Genomic DNA, 20,206 nt, shown 5'->3' with positions numbered 1-20,206 from the left:
GAGGGAGGAAGGGAGAGAAGCTAGATCAGTAGGAGTCGGATGGCTCAGATCGAATATAGTGGGGTGATCCGTGTGTTGCTTCCTGATTGGTTCGAAAATGAGCTATTAAAAATTACTCTTCTTAGTGTTAAAAACAAGGGAGGTTTGTGAGGCAGCTACCAAAAATATTTTGCAAAATGGCATCACGAAAATTTTCACTTAAGTTAGACCACCTTTCATCGATGATCATCAATTTGATTGCATTTCCGATCTTTCTAGGTATTTTGAGAAACAGCCAATTCGGCAAGAAACGAGTCAAATTTGAACTACAGGTATCTTATAGTTTGCTATTTATTTTCTAAAAAAATCATTTTTAGATACAAAATTAGCTATTCATCCTAGACAAACCAATAGTTTTGCATTATTAACCACCTAACTAAGAAGGGTCAAGCGGGCAAATTTGATCACATTTTGAAATCGGCATAGGAAATTCACAAAAAAAATGAAAAACCTTCGCATTGTGTGATTATACATCTACAAGGATGCATCTTGGAATGGCAAACAATGTTGCCAAAGGAAGTTTTCATTTTCTTTGGACGAAAAAACCATTTTCCATTTTTCGAGTGCCCAAAAGGAGATTTTTTGTGAAGGACCTCCCAAATAATTGTTGCAAAATTGGACCAAATCATTTTTCTAAAATACTAGGCCATATTTAATGGACAATTGACCAAATGGTTAGGTGTAAAAAGTTTAGATCCACCTCTCGTGAAAAAGACAAATTCCCGCCGATTCAGCTGGAAGCGGGTCAAATTTGAACTATAGCTACCTCGTAGTTTTCTCTTTATTTTTTCCAAAAATCATTTCTAGGTACATAAGTATCTATTTAATCAGAGAAACACCAAAAAAATTCCAAGATTCAACCACTAGCTAGGAACGGTCATTCCCGCCGTTTTGACCGCATTTTGAAACAGGCATAAAAAATAAAAAAAATCAAAAATTGGGAAACCTTCACATTGTGTCATTATATGTGGCCAAGTTCCCAGGAAAAATAACAAACTTGTAATACGATAATTATTTTAAAAAGTGTTCTCAGAAACGAGCTATCACATGTGGAGATCAATGGCTTTCAAGCCAAATGATCAATCTTATGGCCACATTCATGGCATAGTTTGTTCAAATGATCTCAAATTGTGCACAAGGGTGCATATTGGAATGGCAAACAATGTTGAAGGGACTTTTCATTTTCTTTGGACAAAAAAACCATTTTCCAATTTTCGAGTGCCCAAAAGGAGGTTTTTTTGTGAAGGACCTCCCAAATAATTGTTGCAACATTGGACCAAATCATTTTTCTAAAATACTAGGCCATATTTAATGGACAATTGACCAAATGGTTGGGTGTCAAAAGGCTTGATCCACCTCTGGTGAAAAAGACAAATTCCCGCCGATTCAGTAGGAAGCGGGTCAAATTTGAACTGCAGCTGCCTCATAGTTTGCTCTTTATTTTTTCAAAAAATCATTTCTAGATACATAAGTATCTATTTAATCATAGAAACACCAAAAGTTTTCCAAGATTCAACCACTAGCTAGGAACGGTCATTCCCGCCGTTTTGACCGCATTTTGAAACGGGCATAAAAAATTCAAAAAAATCAAAAAATTGGGAAACCTTCACATTGTGTCATTATATGTGGCCAAGTTCCTAGGAAAAATAACAAACTTGTAATACAACAATTATTTTTAAAAAGTGTTCTCAGAAACGAGCTATCACATGTGGAGATCAATGGCTTTCAAGCCAAATGATCAATCTTATGGCCACATTCATGGCATAGTTTGTTCAAATGATCTCAAATTGTGCACAAGGGTGTATATTGGAATGACAAACAATGTTGCCTAAGGGATTTTTCATTTTCTTTGGACGAAAAAACCATTTTCCAATTCTCGAGTGCCCAAAAGGAGGTTTTTTTGTGAAGGACCTCCCAAACAATTGTTGCAAAATTGGACCAAATCATTCTTCTAAAATACTAGGCCATATTTAATGGACAATTGACCAAATGGTTGGGTGTCAAAAGGCTTGATCCACCTCTGGTGAAAAAGACAAATTCCTGCCGATTCAGTAGGAAGCGGGTCAAATTTGAACTGCAGCTGCCTCATAGTTTGCTCTTTATTTTTTCAAAAAAATCATTTCTAGATACATAAGTATCTATTTAATCAGAGAAACACCAAAAGTTTTCCAAGATTCAACCACTAGCTAGGAATGGTCATTCCCGCCGTTTTGATCGCATTTTGAAACGGGCATAAAAAATTAAAAAAAATCAAAAAATTGGGAAACCTTCACATTGTGTCATTATATGTGGCCAAGTTCCCAGGAAAAATAACAAACTTGTAATACGACAATTATTTTTAAAAAGTGTTCTCAGAAACGAGCTATCACATGTGGAGATCAATGGCTTTCAAGCCAAATGATCAATCTTATGGCCACATTCATGGCATAGTTTATTCAAATGATCTCAAATTGTGCACAAGGGTGCATATTGGAATGGCAAACAATGTTGCCTAAGGGACTTTTCATTTTCTTTGGACGAAAAAACCATTTTCCAATTTTCGAGTGCCCAAAAGGAGGTTTTTTTGTGAAGGACCTCCCAAATAATTGTTGCAAAATTGGACCCAAATCATTTTTCTAAAATACTAGGCCATATTTAATGGACAATTGACCAAATGGTTGGGTGTCAAAAGGCTTGATCCACCTCTGGTGAAAAAGACAAATTCCCGCCGATTCAGTAGGAAGCGGGTCAAATTTAAACTGCAGCTGCCTCATAGTTTGATCTTTATTTTTTCAAAAAATCATTTCTAGATACATAAGTATCTATTTAATCAAAGAAACATCAAAAGTTTTCCAAGATTCAACCACTAGCTAGGAATGGTCAAACCCACCATTTTCATCGCATTTCGAAACGGGCATAAAAATTCAAAAAAATCAAAAAATTGGGAAACCTTCGCATTCTGTCATTATATGTGACCAAGTTTCCAGGAAAAATAAAAAACTTGTAATACGACAATTATTTTTAAAAAGTGTTCTCAGAAACGAGCTATCACGCGTGAAGATTCATGGCTTCCAAGCCAAATGATCAATCTTATGGCCACATTCATGGCATAGTTTGTTCAAATGATCTCATATTATGCACAAGGGTGCATCTTGGAATTCCAAACAATGTTGCCTAAGGGAGTTTTCATTTTCTTTGCACGGAAAATCCATTTTCCATTTTTTGAATGCCCAAAATGAGTTTTTTTGTGAAGGAGCTACCATATATTTGTTGCAAAATTGGACCAAATCATTTTTACAAAATATTAGGACATATTTAATGCATAATTAAAAAAATGGTTTGGTGTCAAAAGTTTTGATCCATCTCTTGTGAAAAAGACAAATTTCTACCAATTCAGTAGGAAGCCGGTCAATTTTGAACTGCATCTACCTTATTGTTTGCTCTTTATTTTTTCCAAAAATCATTTATAGTCACATAAGTATCTATTTAATCATAAATACATGGTTTGGTGGCGATACGTCGAGGTTTGGATGTGGCCCAGGGCCCCAACTCCAGAGCGCGTAAACTCGCATGCCCGCCGCATGGTCACCGCGTGACCTTGGCATTGACATGCGTTTTGGGAGGCCTAGGCATGTCTAGTGGGTTGGGCACTCCCCAGGTAGGTGCTAGGAAGAAAATTACAACAGAAGAATCTCACGAGGAGACTGACCTATGCTCAAAGATGAATTAGCAGCCAAGTGTTTGATTAGCGGTACAGGAAATGCACATGGCCAATGGGCGTGAGTTTTGGCTGAGGATGATCACCTACTAAGGAGAATGTCTTCACAAATTTTTAGCTCAAAAGGAGGATCCTAGGTGGTACTTGCTTTGCAAAGTACCACGCTGGACAAAAATACGAATGTTGAAGCTGGGCTCAAAATAATGAATGGATTAAGCTGAAATTTGGTGGAGGATGGTTATTTGGGCATAGGAAAGAATTGTAGAAAATTGATACCATTTGGACATGCCAAAGTAGTACTTTCTTCACAATGCCCTTCTATGGACAGAAACTTAGGAAAACTAGTGAGAGAGATTGGATGAATGAAATGAGCTCAAAATTGGTGTAGGTAAGTTACATAGGTATGGTCATGCGCTGATAAATTTTCAGATCATTTGGGTAAGCCCAACTAGTACTTACTTCACAAAGCTTCTCTCGAGGTAGAAACTTTGGAAATTTCCTGAGAAAGATTTACTAGGAAAATTGAGATGAATATTATCATGTGACAATGATTTGGGTATGGAAGAATGCCCAAAAAGTTTGAGGGTAATAGGAGGGTTCTAGATAACACTTGCTTTGCAACGTGCCAATTTGGCCATAAAATATAAATTGAACCTGGGCTCACATAGATGATTTGACTGAGCTGTAATTTGGAGGAGGGTGATAATTTGGGCATATGAAGGAACTGTATAAATTTCATGTCATTTCGATATATAAAAAGGCACTTCCTTCACAATGCTTCTAGGTGGACAAAAACTTTGGAAATTTGCTAGGCAAATGGAGCTGAATTTTGTCATGCGGTAATGATTTGGATAGGAAAGAGTGCCCAAAAATTCCGAGGGCAATCAAGAATATATAAATAGCACTTCCTTCATAAAGTGCTGTTATGAACAAAATAGGAAAATGAATATTGTTGAATTAGTTTTGAACTAGGCAAGGAAGGATTTTTACATATTTGATGAAGATATGACCCAAAGAATTTATGAGATTTTTTTGGGAATTTTGGGAATGACAGAAATATAGGTTGCTCCACAACCTAGGGCAAAAATTGACACATGGACATGACACATAGGCAAAACTGATGAGGTGGCGCCAAGTCATACCAATCCACCACAATTTACAAGGTTATGACCATCTATATTGGTCATGATCAGCTAGAAATAAGGCAGCAGACTAGTGCAGTCTGCTTTATGACCATTTCGTGTAAGGAAATTACGACCTTTCTAACCAAAATGGTCGCAATGGTTTAGGGTTTGGAGCCCCCCGAACAGCTTTTGACCAATTGGTCTGAAATGGTCATAGATCTATGACCAATTCTTCCAGGGTCATTAACAGAAGGTCACTAGTTGACATATTTCTTGTAGTGAGGCTCTACCATGCAGTTCTAGTAGAAGTACTACTCGTACTACTAAACCTTGCCCTTGGCTCTTCGCCTCTTCGTGAAGTCGAACAATGATGGTACTCCGCATGTTCGGTACTACAGTGTATGCCTCTGGCAATCTGACACTGAATGAACTGATGCATGTCCACCACCTGGGCGAGGGTACGTTGCATTAGTCAAAAGGCGTAAGCGAGCTTCACCTTGTCCTGCAAGCTTCTCCTTGTTTTGCGAGTTGATGGGACACACCAACAAGTAGTGCTAGTCCATACTCCCTCCTTTCCGGATAATATGGCTTAATCTTTTTTGTGGGTAAATGAGAGAGCTTTATTCATATATAAGCATTCTTAGGACGATCAGCCAAGACACTGGTCACTAGGAAGTGAGGTACCCCGCAAAAAAGAAGTAGGAAGTGAGGTGTTTCATCAAGCCAGCTCTCGGGCACATTCAAAGTGCAGCAAGCATGGTTCGCACAAAGATGCGCTGCAAGGTTTGCTGACCTGTTTACATGCTGAATAAAAAAAGAGGAAATATTACCAAGCGCTCCTATTTGTAACAGGATATGAGCACGAATTAAGCGAGAATTGTGGCGAGTGTTCCATGCAATCAACTTCCATTATCACATGCGAGAACCCTCTAAGAGAACCAAATGTGTTGAAGATTGCTTTATCACATTTTAAAAATATAATAAGAGTGCAGATGCTCCTCCATCCGGTTCCTAGTACTACCTCTATAGACTATAGTGCTAGTACTAGTACTAGTAAACTTTGCGCTTGGCTGTTCGCCTCTTCGGGAAGTGGAACAATAATAGTACTACTAGTATAGTGTATGCTTCTGGCAATCTGACACCGAATTAACTATTGCACGTCCATCGTCTGAGTGAAGGACAACTTCATTAGTCAAAAGTTTCTCCTTGTCCTGCGAGCCACCGCGCGCAAGCTTCTCCCGTCTTGCAAGCTTCTCCTCGTTCGGCAAGTTAACGGGACACAACAAAGTAATGCTAGTCCATACTGCCTCCTCTCCGGTTAATATGGCTTAATTTCAAACGAGATAAATACACTGTCTGTCACTGTATATTTTTAAAAATACGGTTAGTGGACTTCATAATACGCTCATTGCGCTCAATATATACATTTTCCGGTGTTTATACGGTCACTAGCTCACCCTCGCTGAGTATGTGTGTGCATGCACGTGTAGGTTGAGCACTTGAGCGTGACCGTGTGTGTTCCATCGTGTGCTCGGACATGCATGCATTAGGGTGTCGCGCGCATTTTTGCGTCCATGTGTACGTGTGACTGTTGCATACACGTAGGGGGAGTACGTGTAGGGTCCACTAAAGGAGCAGTCAAATCACACAGTAAGTTAGTCGGAAGAAGCAACCATCATTTCACTCTTCAATGACACATACGCAATATAAAATGGTTGATATCGAGAGAAAAAGAAAACCACTATATATACACTAGCAGGAGCCTAAGCTACAAGCCTGCTTGTTTGGGTTGCTCTCTTCACAAGTATAGAACGACGGTGGCCACACCGCTGGTCACATATCCGGCCTGATCCCGCAGTTGGGGGAAGGGAACAATGTTCTGCGTAGGCGCGGTCGACATCGGCGAGGGAGAAAATCCACAGTCGATGCGTCCCAATCGGGGGTCACCGTGGTATGGGCTGATGCCGCGTCCCAACCACCCTTCTAGCTACAGCACGACGTCCCTTTCGAAAATATTAGTGCATGTCAACAAAAAATCTGTTCCGTTTCAAAAAAAAAACATATATGTTGTTACTCCTTACCCAAAGGATCTTTATATCCAACAGACACAAAATATCCATTCGACTGTTCGAAATTACTTTCACTGCTGATCTGATGTCGAGCTAATTGCTGCATCGCCACCAAAACCCACCATCCCTTAAGCTAAAGTAGACCGAGCTAACCCCTATATTAGCATATTACTAAGATAAATCGAAGGCACTGTAGAATCATTTAGGATGTGAGCTTGTCAATCTGAATGTGGAGGGACACCGACTTAGCCCCGGCCAGCAGCTTGGGCGGAACTATGAAGAAGGTCAGCTCCTGCACGGCGACTTCGCCGGGATCCCTGCTGCTTGTCACCTCCATTTCCACCTTAATGGCGTCGGTCTTGCCTTTGGGCTCCCCCGACGGGCCGTTCGCCCACAGCTTGGCCACGTAGTGCGGCAGCAGGGATGCCCCCGCTCTGGTGCAGACGACCGACACGACGATAGGCGCGCTGATGTCGAGCACGCCGCCGACCAAGAAAAACGCGCGACCGTCCTCCTCCGCGAACAGCAAGAGCCGTGGCTCCGACAGTGGCACTTGCAGCTAGAGCGCCTTGCCGTACTGGATCCTGTGCATGGGCATGGGATGCACGGTGCTGATGTGGTGGGAGAGCACCGGCGGCGGGCCTTCGTAGCCGTAGACGGGCATGGGGCATTTGCAGGGCGCGACCGGACACACGCTCTGGTGATCGGCGAGCTTGTGGTAAGTGACGTAGAGCCCACAGCCTTCGTGCGAGCACTCCACCCTCACCGAGGAGAGGACGTCATCCACCGCCGTGTTCCGCACGTCAAAGCCACCGCCGCGCTTGCACTTCTGGCACTGCCGCTGGTTCCTGGGGCGCTCAACGCGGCAGTCCGCGCAAGCCAGGTGCCCTCCCTTGCACCGCACAAATCAATCGAACAACACATCAATCAAGAAACCTGCACCTTGCTCGATCAGCCGAACGAATGAGGTGTATTCGAACCTCATACAGTGGAGGCTTCAAGGGGCGGAGGCACAAGGGGCAGTGGAGCAAGGTGAGGTCCATCGAGATCATAGAGAGCTCCATCGTCGGGCCTTGTTCCGTCTGCATGATCTCGCCCTCCTCGTGCACAACCATCTCTCGCTTTATTAGGGCCGGGGCATTACAAAGCTTTACCGTCACATATTCATACTACTTCAAGGTGCATTAAATCAACACATGCAAGTATCGAAAGGAGAGTCACGGCATGCATGCATGCGTTGTAATTAATGCATCAGTAAACGCAAATTATTGAAATATATCAAGTGCAGTGCTTTGATGTGTTGCGTTAACTCATACAAGACCGAGAAGTTTGATTACTACAATGCCCTCTCGCCTTAACCGCAACTGTCTTTGGCTGGATGACAGGTGGGCCACCGACCTGTTGGGCCCACCTGTCATGGACGCAAAGGCAGGAGCAGTAAGTCAATGAAGCTGCATCCCTCCCTCGCCTATGAGCGTGGTGGATGGCATGACTAGGAGAAGCTTCCGTTTGCTACACGCTCTCCCTCCCATACGTGATGGACATGCAACACTTCAATCGGTGTCATATGGCCAGAAGCATACTGTAGTACTCCTCCACTGCAGTAGTACTCCATCATTGGCCCTGTTTGAATCCATGGGTTAGAGTTAGTTTCGGTTAGTTTGGACTAAACTAACCCAAAAATATCCAAACAGGAGGGTTAGTTTGGGTTAGATGCATCTAACTCATCCAAAAAATCTAGCCCACCCAAGAAGTGCTTATTTGGGTTAGTTCTTCTCAGGACCACTAAAAAACACCTTTTTATATCACTCTTCCTGAGGCAGATCCCTCCTCACTTCCTCGAAGCTTCTTGTCCTCTCCCTCCCTCCCTCTCGCACCGCCTGTGAAGGCGCCTCGCCGTATCCGCGCTCCATCTAACCCTACTATCCAAACACCTTTTTGGTTAGAGTTAGTTCAGGGTTAGTTCTGGGTTAGAATCTAACTCTAACCTCTAACTGAGTTAGAGTATCCAAACAGGGCCATTGTTCGACTTCCAGAAGAGGCGAAGAGCCAAGCGCAACCCGGACGCTCGTGTGGCAGTTTCATGTGTAGAGTAGTCTAGGATAGCGTGTACCATGCCTGTAAGCTTAAGGGCCTGTTTGGTTCCAAATAAGTCACCAACTTGTAAGTCGAAAAGTGAAAAAAGTGACTTATTTTGCCAAACAGACCCAACTTATAAGTCACCCCCTTTTGCATGGGTCCCATCACCTTTACATAAAAAAACAAGGTGAGAAGGTGTGGTCAGGTGACTTATAAGTCAGATGATAACCAAACAGGCGTGACTTATAAGTCACTGGTTTTAAGTCACCTGACTTATAAGTCAGATGACTTATTGGAACCAAACAGGCCCTAAAATCGTTGGGGTCGGCTCCTTGCTATATTTTTTGGTTAAAATAATCTTCTGGCCCTACTTGTCATCCTGGTGATTCTAGTTTGCACGCTCATATGGTCAAGACAGTAATATATATTTTAATTTGTGGCGGGGTAAATGTTAGAGGTTGCAGCAAATGGAGTGTTGTACACTGCGGGTCTTTCAGCCAAGTTTAGAGGCAACCATATTGGGCCAGTGCTATGATGTGTCGCGTCAAATCGTACAACGAGGAGAAGCTTGATTTTACTACTACTACACGCCTTCTCCCTCGCCCATGCGTGCGGTGGCTCGCAGATGAGGACAGGCTTTTGCTTATCCCTCCCGCTCGCGGTGGACGGACTTGCAACAGTGGATTCGAACATGCAACAGTGGATTCGATACTATAGAAGCAATAGTAGTAACATCATTGTTTGTCTTCTCAAAGAGGCGAAGAGCCAAGTGCAACCCGAACGTGGCAGTTGCGATCCTTGGAGCACGCATATAGCCAGGCTCTTGCATGAGACAAAATTGCTATGTGAGCCCACTATTGTAGTACTACTTGCTAGTATAGCCCTGTAAACCAGAAAGGAGTATTTGCCTTTCTAGAGATTTAAACAAGTGACTAGACTGCACCGAGACAGAGTACATATGGAGCAAAATGAGTGAATCTACACCATAAATAAATACGTAGTTCTCTTGTTTTCCTCTCGGTCTTGGTCACGGTGCACAATATTGAGTATACTAGTACTATCATCTTGAAATGTATGAAGTCACCATAGGTACCTCGTCGTCGACGGGAACGTCTCCTGACATGCGATAGACGCGAGCGGCAGTCGCCTCGCCTCCATAGGTGCTTGAATGCCAATGAGGGAGAGGGTAGCGGTTCCCGAGATGTTGAACGGTCAATGATGCATCCTCAAATTACTCTACATGTAGAGGGAATTAATTGGAGAAGTAGAATAGAGCCAGCACGATGTGAATGCAATAGAGTTTGGATTCTCATATAAAGGCGCCCACCACTCCAATCCATCTACTCCTTAGTCTCTGTGCAACACTGCTCACTCCAATCCAAGACCAAGTGACGAGGAGCCAGAAGCACCTATGGAGGCGATGGTCGCGATCGGCAGTCGGCTGTGCCAAATCATCCAAGGCGTCAGCCTGCGGCCCCGCACTGTGCAACGTTTCCAGACGATGCTGGCGACCACCGACGTCGTAGCCCTCGCCGACGCAGGCTTCGCATCTCGCATGGATGACATGATGGTCAACTCCATCCGCAAGTTCGCCGCCGTCAAGAAGCGTGTAGCGAAAGCTCCTACTAGTCCTGCGAGCCACCATGCTCATGCGCGAGGGAGGGACGCAACTTCATTGACTTACTGCTCCTGCCTTTTCGTCTATGATAGGTGGGCCCAACAGGTGGTTGGCCCACCTGTCATGCAGCCAAAGGTAGGTGCAGTTAAGGCACCGGAGCTCAGTCTGCGAGGGAGAGGGCGTTGTAGTAATCAAACTTCTCGGTCTTGTACGAGTTGACGCGACACATCAAAGCACTGCACTCGATATAAGTCTTTTTATACATTTCAAATGGACTACTACATATGGATGTATGTAGACATATTTTGCTTCGTATGTAGTCACTTGTTGCAATCTCTAAAAAGACTTATATTTGGAAACGGAGGGAGTACAACGCATGTATGCATGTCGTGACTTCCCTTTTGATACTTGCATGTGTTGATTTGATGCACCTTGCCAAATTTTGACTATAAATTTAACTAACCAAATTTTCATGCATGTCACAAAAAATTAGGGCTGTTTGGATTGTGACTATGTTTGTCTTATGTTGCCACATTATTTTTCCCACACTTGCCACACTTGCCTAACTTGAGTTGCTCAAATTGTTAGACATGCTTTGGCTTGCCTAAGGGAATCTTGCCACACTTTTTGTGTCTATGACATGTGGGGTTCACTGCTAATAAAAAAAATTCTTGTCTTAGGTGTGGCTAATAAAAAAGACTTATATTTAGGAACGGAGGGAGTAGAAAATATAAATAATAATGCATGTTGGGGCAACCCACGTTTCCGATAATTTTAGCCGTGGGCTTGTTCACAATTTTTACGAGGGTGTGGTTGTTCATTTAATGGAGGGACTTGTACCAGACTTGAACGATACAAAGTGCGACCTGGCACACCGTAACACCACTTGGAACAAGCGGGTAGCTATCTCAAAAAACAATCAACAACTAAAAAACGGCGACCTGGCACGTAGTACACAATTTTAAACGATTGTTTTGATGGAGTGAAAAAGGAAAACTACCCCACTACGTATATATAGGTCGGAGCCTCCGCGCTTGCTTGCTAGGATTGCTCTATTCACACACTCCCATCCTCTCTAGATCTAAACAAGATAGGGGTGGTAACACTGTCTTTCTTCCTTCAAAAAACACTGTCTTTCTATCCTCACTGTTGGTTACAGATCCAGACGTATCCCCCTCCGCCGGAGAAGGGGAGGAGGGGCAGCATTTAGGCCGTCGTCAATAGCGAGGGAGGAGACCGACTACCGGCCGCACCGTTATCTCTGGCCGAGCGCTGGCGCGAGAGGTCCTCCAATCCCTTCGTCGTTTCCCTAGTGTGGGCGGATCCGGCCTCCCGCCGCCCACCTATCCACATCCCGACGACCTTTAGGTATATCTTCCTTCAAAACCGCCTTAGCTCTACTTCCCTAGCTCGCTACGTCACTGCATGTGCATCATTTTCTACCTCTCAGCCCCTCTTGATTGGATGGTCCAACGTCACCTATTTTTCTTCTTCTATTGTTAGAGGTAAAGCTACTTCATGGAGTCGAATCTTGTACTTGGTTCAAACAAGAAATAAAGTGGGGGTGGGGGAATTTAGTATGTACTACATCGGACTTGGTAAAAACAGGAAGGAAAGGGGTGAAAGTGGTACAGACTGGTCATTCAACCGGTCTCTTGGTCGAAAAGGGAAATATAGGGGTAACGTTGTACACAGTGGTATGACCAGGACTAGATTTTCTATCCACACATAGGAGTAGGTGCCTAGAGTGAACAAAAATGGGACCAACCCAGATATGTTTCTTGAATGTTTGTTTCTCGGGGCAACAAACTATGAATCACCACTTTATGCCCCTGTTTAGGTACATGGTGCTGGACTGCTGGTGCACCCACTGTCCCATGCCCTTATACCAAATATTTAGTTGTTCTTAATGTAATGCCCCTGGTAAAATGAAGCCATGCCACTGTTATAAGCCATGACAAGTTTAGCCAAATGTTTTTGCATGTAATTGTTTGAGACTCTGACTGTTTCCTCTGTAGCTTTTTGTGCAAACAGGGATATCCATTTCACCTGGTTGTTGTTGTGAAATTTTGGTGCACTGCACAAAACTCTTCTTAAAAGAAGTGACTTTTGTGTTGTTTAACTGGAATGTCAGAATGGAACAATTGGTTCATTTCAGTGGAACTTCACAAAGGGAGATCTATGTTCCTCATCATCCCTGACCGACAAAACCAATTCTGAAATAGAAGGCCAATCATGTACTTGGTTTCACCAACTGGTGAGGAGACTAAGAAACAGAGCATGAAGAGGAAGAAGAAGAAGAGTAAACAGTGCCAATGCGATCTTGCTGAAGCCAGAGGCCTCAGTAGAGGCCATTCAAGGGCTCCGGCAACGACTACCTTACATGTGAGACGATCCTCAAGGGAGCCCTTCCACTTCTGCTGTCCCACTTAATTAATTAGGAGTACTTAAGTACCACTAATTTATTGCTGCATAATTTTCCTGTCAAAGTTAAACAAATCTTTAGTAGCACCCTATGCTGAATCATGTATGTGTGTATGTTTGTATATGAGGTGAATCATGTGGTGGAGCAGGGAGGGAATGCTAAATTTACCCATTAAGATAATGAGGGTGATTCTATTTGTTAGTGTATGTTTCATCAACTAGTCCCACTATTACAGTAATCTCACTCTCTCAATATATGTGCCAACAGGGATGCTCGATTTTGGTGGAACTGCACAAAAACTTTGGGTGCTTCATTGCCTTGATAGCTTCATTCCTTTCCTGTTAGTCGCTAATCTCGGCTTGCATTCTTCCTTTGATGTCAGTCGCTTGGCTTATCTCGGCTTCCAGTCAAAGGAAATAGTAATTGATATGCTACCTCACACAGCTTGGTACTGGTCTTTATCCTGATTATCGTGCTTGTCATATGTATTGGTAATTTGGTATTATGCTACTGTTTTCCGATTTCATAGAGTAACTTGGAGCATGAACTCGCAGGCAAATCATTACATCGGGTGATTTCAGTAGAACTGCACAAAAAGATCAGATGGACAAGTACTTATGCTGCTGCTATGTACTCCAAAGTTCACTCAGACAAGCATCGACGTTGACAAGAAGAAGTGCCTATATTCATTCGAGTATCAACCGGCGTCAACCAATTGTCAAACTCCAAGTATTAGGAGAGTGAACGCCAAAAATATTGCTTGGCGCATAGCACAGAAAAACGCAGTCCAGTCTTTGGTCCCAACTTGTGCCTTTTGGTTATCTGCACATATGGTAGCGAACTGTATGGCATGGAGTCTAAAGATTCCAAACAAGTTTGTTGACGCGTATATTCATCTGGAACTTAATCAGTCTGCACACCAGGGATGCTCCATTTCAGTTGAACTGCACAAAAAATTTAGGTGGTTCATTTTCTCAACCGCCTCCTTTCTCGTCTACAATGTAGAATTTTGGCGAGATACACGACCAAGATGAGCCAGTAAACTAGTTGGATGAAAGTAGTGGCCAAGTTGCTCAAACCTCCCTCGTTACGAGGCCACTATTTGAGGATAAACCTACAAGCAAAGTTCAGATTGTCTGTGCTGCCTCTTATGTACTCGAAAGTTTACTCATAGAAGCATTATTTTTAGCAAGAAGTACCTCCGACTGAACACCATTTACCAGTCTGCAATGTAGAATTTTGGCGAGCTACAGGACCAAGATGAGCCAGTAAACTAGTGGATGAAAGTAGTGGCCAAGTTGCCCAAGCCTCCCTCGGCACGAGGCCACTATTTGAGGATAAACCTACAAGCAAAGTTCAAATTGTCTGTGATGCCTCTTATGTACTCGAAAGTTTACTCGTACAAGCATTAATTTTAGCAAGAAGTACCTCCGACTGAACACCATTTACCAGTCTGTACCCTAGGTAATTAAAGTTTATCCATGGATCATATTGGTTGTGATCTCAATCATTTGGATGCATAAACATACTAAACATGTGTATATCTGAATCTTTTTGTGAATTATCTATGAATATTGTTGTGTGATCTATCAATCATTTGGATCCATAGACATGCTGAACTTGTGTATATATGAATCTTTTGAGTTTTTGATAGTGAATGTTGGCTATGAATATGAATGTGTCCTGTGAACCTGAGTTTGATACGAATGTTTACCTTTTCTGTTGTGCTTGTGTGTGAACTTGTTAGTATGCCTCCTGTGGGGTATGTGACGTGTGGGTGTCAACGGCACACCTTCTTCCCGAGAAGAATTACACCTGGTTTGTTAGGGTAGCAACGGCGCATCAACTCTTTTTAATCTTTTTGCTCTGTCTTGCCCCCTCCCCCGCTCAACCCCTGCCGTAATGTTTTCGGCCTCAAAACAAACATAGTACTACGTTGTTTTTGGGGCTTGATGAAAAATTGAGTGCTGGTTTCTGTAGGTTGGCCCACCCAGCAAATGGGCTGCTGGTCCACCACAGACTGGGAGGCTAAAAATTACAAGTTGTATGGTGCAGAGGCAAGTAAAAAAAACGCCATCGAGAGCCATCCACTGAAGAAAAAAAATCTCTCCTGATGTGCTTCTTCAATCATGCCGCTGGCCCCCTCTATAATCCAATTCGCTTGGGGATCTGGTATGATTTTTTTCTAGAGGGCGAACAAGTATCAGCTAGGCCTAGGTTTTGTATTTTAACATGCATAGCCCACGACATACGGGTGACAGTGGTTTCAACTAATTTTTTGAGGTCCATACCGGCCTATGGGCTTTTTCTTAAAGATCGGCAGCCCAATGTATTTTTAACCACATTATATATATTTATATTATTACTATTATCGTGTATTTTATAGAGACTTATATATACATTATGAAAACATCCCACGTGTTATTAACTTATAAAATTAAATGTTTAACAGAAGTTGGCAATGAAAATCCCTGTTGTTTTTGACTCACAGGCAAGGAAAATATTTGTGATTGCATACAAAAGCTTGCGAAGATTTTAAGGACCAATGTAATAATAACGCGCTCATTTTTATTTTTAGCAATAACTCGCTAATTTGTTAATTATGTATATAAAAAATGTCCCTCTCCGGTTTATTTTTGATATTAATTGCTCCTTATAACATAACATTATATATATAACGAGCCTAGCTAATTCGTGTTTTTGAAGGAAGTGCAAATGGGCTGGGATTTCTTAGATAATATAGATGGGCCGCATTGATGCGAAATTATTTGTTCACCCAACCCAGAGAGTGGACTGTACATTCTAGAAAACATGGGTTAAATATATGCCACATTTTTGTAGGCTGACATGTGGGCCAATAGGTCGAAGCCTACGCAGGGCGTTGTCAACTTGGTCGGCATGCACCTTCAATCTCTCATTTTCTTCCTCCAGCGTCGTCGGGACTGCCTGGTCCGGCCTCCGGTGGCTAGCGGCTCTGCTTAGCACGCATCACTGCGAAGCGCTACCCCACCGCTAGCCAGGCTATCCCTCCACCCCTCCACACCTCCTGTTATTCTCCACCGACTGCAGCCCCAGCCGCATCAGAACCAGTTATAACCCTTCTCCTCCACTCAATCTGCGACTCCACTGCCGCGTCTTCCCATCTCCAAGTCGTTCTCATCCGGGGCCTCGCCGTCATCCACTGCCTCGCTGCGCTCGGTGCGGTGTGGTCAACAAACGAGAGACATCAAAAGAGGACTGTACATGGAGAGCCTGACGGCTGGGACCCGCGAGGTCCATGGTCGCACGCAAGGAAAGTTCCTCCTTATTAAGATGAAAAAATGTTTCCTCCACCTGATAGCTGGGACCCACCGACTGTATCTTCGCAAGGAAGGAAGTGCCTCCTTGTTATGCGAAAAATTTTATTCCTCCCGTTGACAGCTGGGACCCATCAGATTTGGTGGCTGACTTGTGGGCCTACTAAGCGGACGTGTACGTAGGGCTTTGTCAACTTAATCAACAAATGATTCTAGCAGCTGGACCGTTGGATGTTAATCCAACAGCCGTGCTCCTTCTTCAACCTATGTTCTTGCTCCTGTCTCCTGTGGGCGGCACCACGGCTATGTTGCGCGCACCCGAAATAGTCAAGTTTCCCACTCCTCTCCATCTGCGACTCCACTGCCCCGTCTTCCCCATCTTCGGGTCGTTCCATTCTGGGGCCTCGCCGTTGTCCACAGGCCTTTGGTGCGCTCGACACGATGTGGTCAACCTGCTCAACAACCGAGAGTCATCGGAACATGACTGTACATGAGAGGCTGACAATGGGGACGCACCACGCCCATGGACGCATGCATGCAACGGAACGCGGCATGGTCAACAAGGTCAAGGAACGACTTCCATCGGAAGTGTACTGTACGTGAAGTCAGCTGGGTCCACAGCCGCAGCAAGGAAGTGCCTCCTTATTACGCGGAAAATAATGATTCCTCCACCTAACAGCAGGGACCCACCGGACGGGCCAGTGTATTTTGCGAAAAAACGTTTCTCCCCTGACTGTTGGGACTCACCGAATGGGTCACCGTATTTCGCGAAAAAACGTTCCCCCGACTGTCATCTCGGACCCACAGGAAGTGCCTCCTTATTATGCACAAAAAAATGAATACTCCCCCAACTAGTTGGGACCCACCTTGGTGGGTGGTTGACTTGTGGGCCTACTAAGTTGACTGGGACGGAGTGCTTTGTTAACTTAGTCAATATGAACGGTTCTAGCTCCAGTGACCGTACGATGTCTATCCAACGGCCGTAGTGCTTCTTCAACCTCTGGTCTTCTTGCTCCAGCCGCCCAAAGCAGCGCCAGTCGTGTCGCATGCTCCTGCCTCCCGTGTCCGGCTGTGCTGTCGCGGAGACCTCACCGCCCCCTACTATTCCCACCGCTGGCCAGGCCCTGCGGCGATGGCAGCCTCACACCACAGCCGAACCAGTGAACCCTCGTACTCCTCTCCGTGTGGGCTTCCACTGCCGTGTATTCCCCGGCTCCGCGTCATCCCCTTCCTAGGCCTCGCCGTCGTCCACCGCCCTGGTGCTCTCGGCACGGCGTGGTCAACATGGTCAAGGAATGACTTCCATCGGAAGAGTAGTGTATGTGGAGAGGCTGACAGCTGGGTCCACGGCCGCAGCAAGGGAGTGCCTCCTTATTATGCGCAAAATAATTATTCCTCCACCTGACAGCGGGGACCCACCGGACGGGCCACCGTATTTCGCAAAAAGAATGTTTCCCCCTGACTGGTGGGACCCACCAGCTACATCTTCGCACACAAGGAAGTGCGTCTGGGCAAAAAAATGATTCGCCCCCTGACTGCTGGGACCCACCAGCTACATCTTCGCACGCAAGGAAGTGCGTCCGAAAAAAAGATTCGCCCCCCTGACTGCTGGGACCCACCAGCTACATCTTCGCACGCAAGGAAGTGCCTCACAGTCGGGACCCACTTGGTCAAAGCGTACGTAGCATTGTCATTCTGGTCGCGAATGTGTACGTACATACTGGTCGATGTAGAGGCGCGCACGTGTCGTAGTAGAGGCTTGCACGTAGCATGTACACATACGTACAGCGGCCAAGGTGCAAGAAAGTAAATACGCCCACGTACGTACATACGGGCGGGGTCTCGAACGCCTACTCACACGTACGTACGACCAGGGCTCGTGTACATGGCTGGGTCGGAACGGAGAAACAGCGTCGTCGTCGTGTTCATGGGGAGCCAACCGACTGGGTCAGAACGGAATGCGTCATCGTGTTCATTGGGAGGGCTTGGCAGGAACAGCCGATGGAAACGAGGCCTGGCGTACCGCAGAACGGAGGAAACGGCCTTGTGTTCGACCGGCCAGGTTCGAAACGGGATCCTGTTCATCGGGAGGGGTCCAGCATACCGCAAAACGGAGGAAACGGACCTCCTACTGACGAAACGGGGGTCCTATTGATCGGGAGGGGTCTGGCGTACCACAAAACAGAGGAAACGGACTTGTGTTGGAGCGCTACGGTCGAAACGGGGGTCCTGTTCATCGGGAGGGGTGTGGCATACCACAAAACGGGACTCCACGAGATACTATTCATCCAACGCCACCTCCCCTGCAACGCTCACTGTTCATCCAGAGGCAATATCGATCGGCTTCAGTTAGCAGCAGTAGCGAAGGAATCGCTCGATCGGGTTCAGTTAACAGCCATCAATCGGTCGCTCGGGTTCAGTAACGCGTAGCCTGCAGTGCAATCGCTTGGGTTCAGTTAGAGCCCAACGCCTCGCACACACGCGCGTACGTACGAGAGAAACGTGCATCGCTCAGCCCCCGACCACCCACCGTAACTGGGGACTCCCTGATATTTTCCATGCCCTCGCTTCTACCATGGTTTTTTCCGTCATGGATGACCCAAAGAATGTCATGCAGCTGCGTCTCCGGCCCGCACAGTACGAAAAGCCCATTTTCTGTCATGATTTTTTGTCATAGAAGTAGGACCCCACCACATCTATGATGATACCGTGTTTTGTCACAATTATCGTCATAGAAGTGTCATAAGTATGACAGAAAAAATTTCGTTCGGCCCAAAATGTCACGGATGTGTCTTTTTCTTGTAGTGATCCTAACCATAAACATGTGTTGTCATTTGTTAAATGGGATCACATAATTAGGAGAATGATGTGATGGACAAGACCCATCCGTTAGCATAGCATGTTGATCGTTCAGTTTTATTGCTATTGCTTTCTTCATGTCAAATACATATTCCTTCGACTATGAGATTATGCAACTCCCGGATACCGGAGGAATACCTTGTGTGCTATCAAACGTCACAACGTAACTGGGTGATTACAAAGATTCTCTACAGGTATCTCCGAAGGTGTTTGTTGGGTTGGCATGGATCAAGATTAGTTTTTGTCACTCCGAGTATCGGAGAGGTATCTCTGGCCCCTCTCGGTAATGCACATCATAATAAGCCTTGCAAGCAATGTAACTAATGAGTTAGTTGCAGGATGATGTATTATGGAATGAGTAAAGAGACTTGCTGGTAACGATATTGAACTAGGTATGAAGATACCGACGACCGAATCTCGGGCAAGTAACATACCGATGACAAAGGGAATAACATATGTTGTCATTACGGTACGATCGATAAAGATCTTCGTAGAATATGTGGGAACTAATATGAGCATCCAGGTTCCGTTGTTGGTTATTAATCGGAGAGGTGTCTCGGTCATGTCTACATAGTTCTCGAACCCGTAGGGTCCGCATGCTTAATTTTCGATGACAATTTTGTATTATATGAGTTATGTGATTTGGTGACCGAATGTTGTTCGGAGTCCCGGATGAGATCACGGACATGACAAGGAGTCTCTAAATGGCCGAGAGGTAAAGATTCATACATAGGACGATAGTATTCAGACACCGGAAGTGTTCTGAGGGTACCGGGTACGTATCGGGTCACCGGAAGGGGTTCCGGGCAACCCCCGACAAACTATAAGGGCCTAATGGGCCAAGAGTTGGACAGACCAGCCCCGAAAGGGGCTGGTGTGCCCCCTATAGGCTGAATAGGAGGAGAAGGAAAGGGGAGGATACTGCCTCCCCCTTTCCTTCCCCTCCCCCCTCTCTTTCCTTCCACCTCCGATGGATATGGAAGGCGGGGAGGCCGACTTG

At 44.9% G+C, this 20,206-nt stretch overlaps 1 pseudogene; it reads right to left on the bottom strand.

The window, feature by feature from the left end:
• Positions 1–7,131: 7,131 nt before the first annotated feature.
• On the bottom strand, positions 7,132–8,044 carry LOC147979124 (E3 ubiquitin-protein ligase SINA-like 10; annotated as a pseudogene).
• Positions 8,045–20,206: the final 12,162 nt, after the last annotated feature.

This window comes from Triticum urartu, chromosome 3A (assembly GCF_056163025.1).
Source record: "Triticum urartu cultivar PI428250 chromosome 3A, HENAU_Tu73, whole genome shotgun sequence".
Lineage (NCBI taxonomy): Eukaryota > Viridiplantae > Streptophyta > Magnoliopsida > Poales > Poaceae > Triticum > Triticum urartu.
Note: the sequence above shows the minus strand (reverse complement) of the source record. Positions and strands in the feature narration are given on the sequence as shown.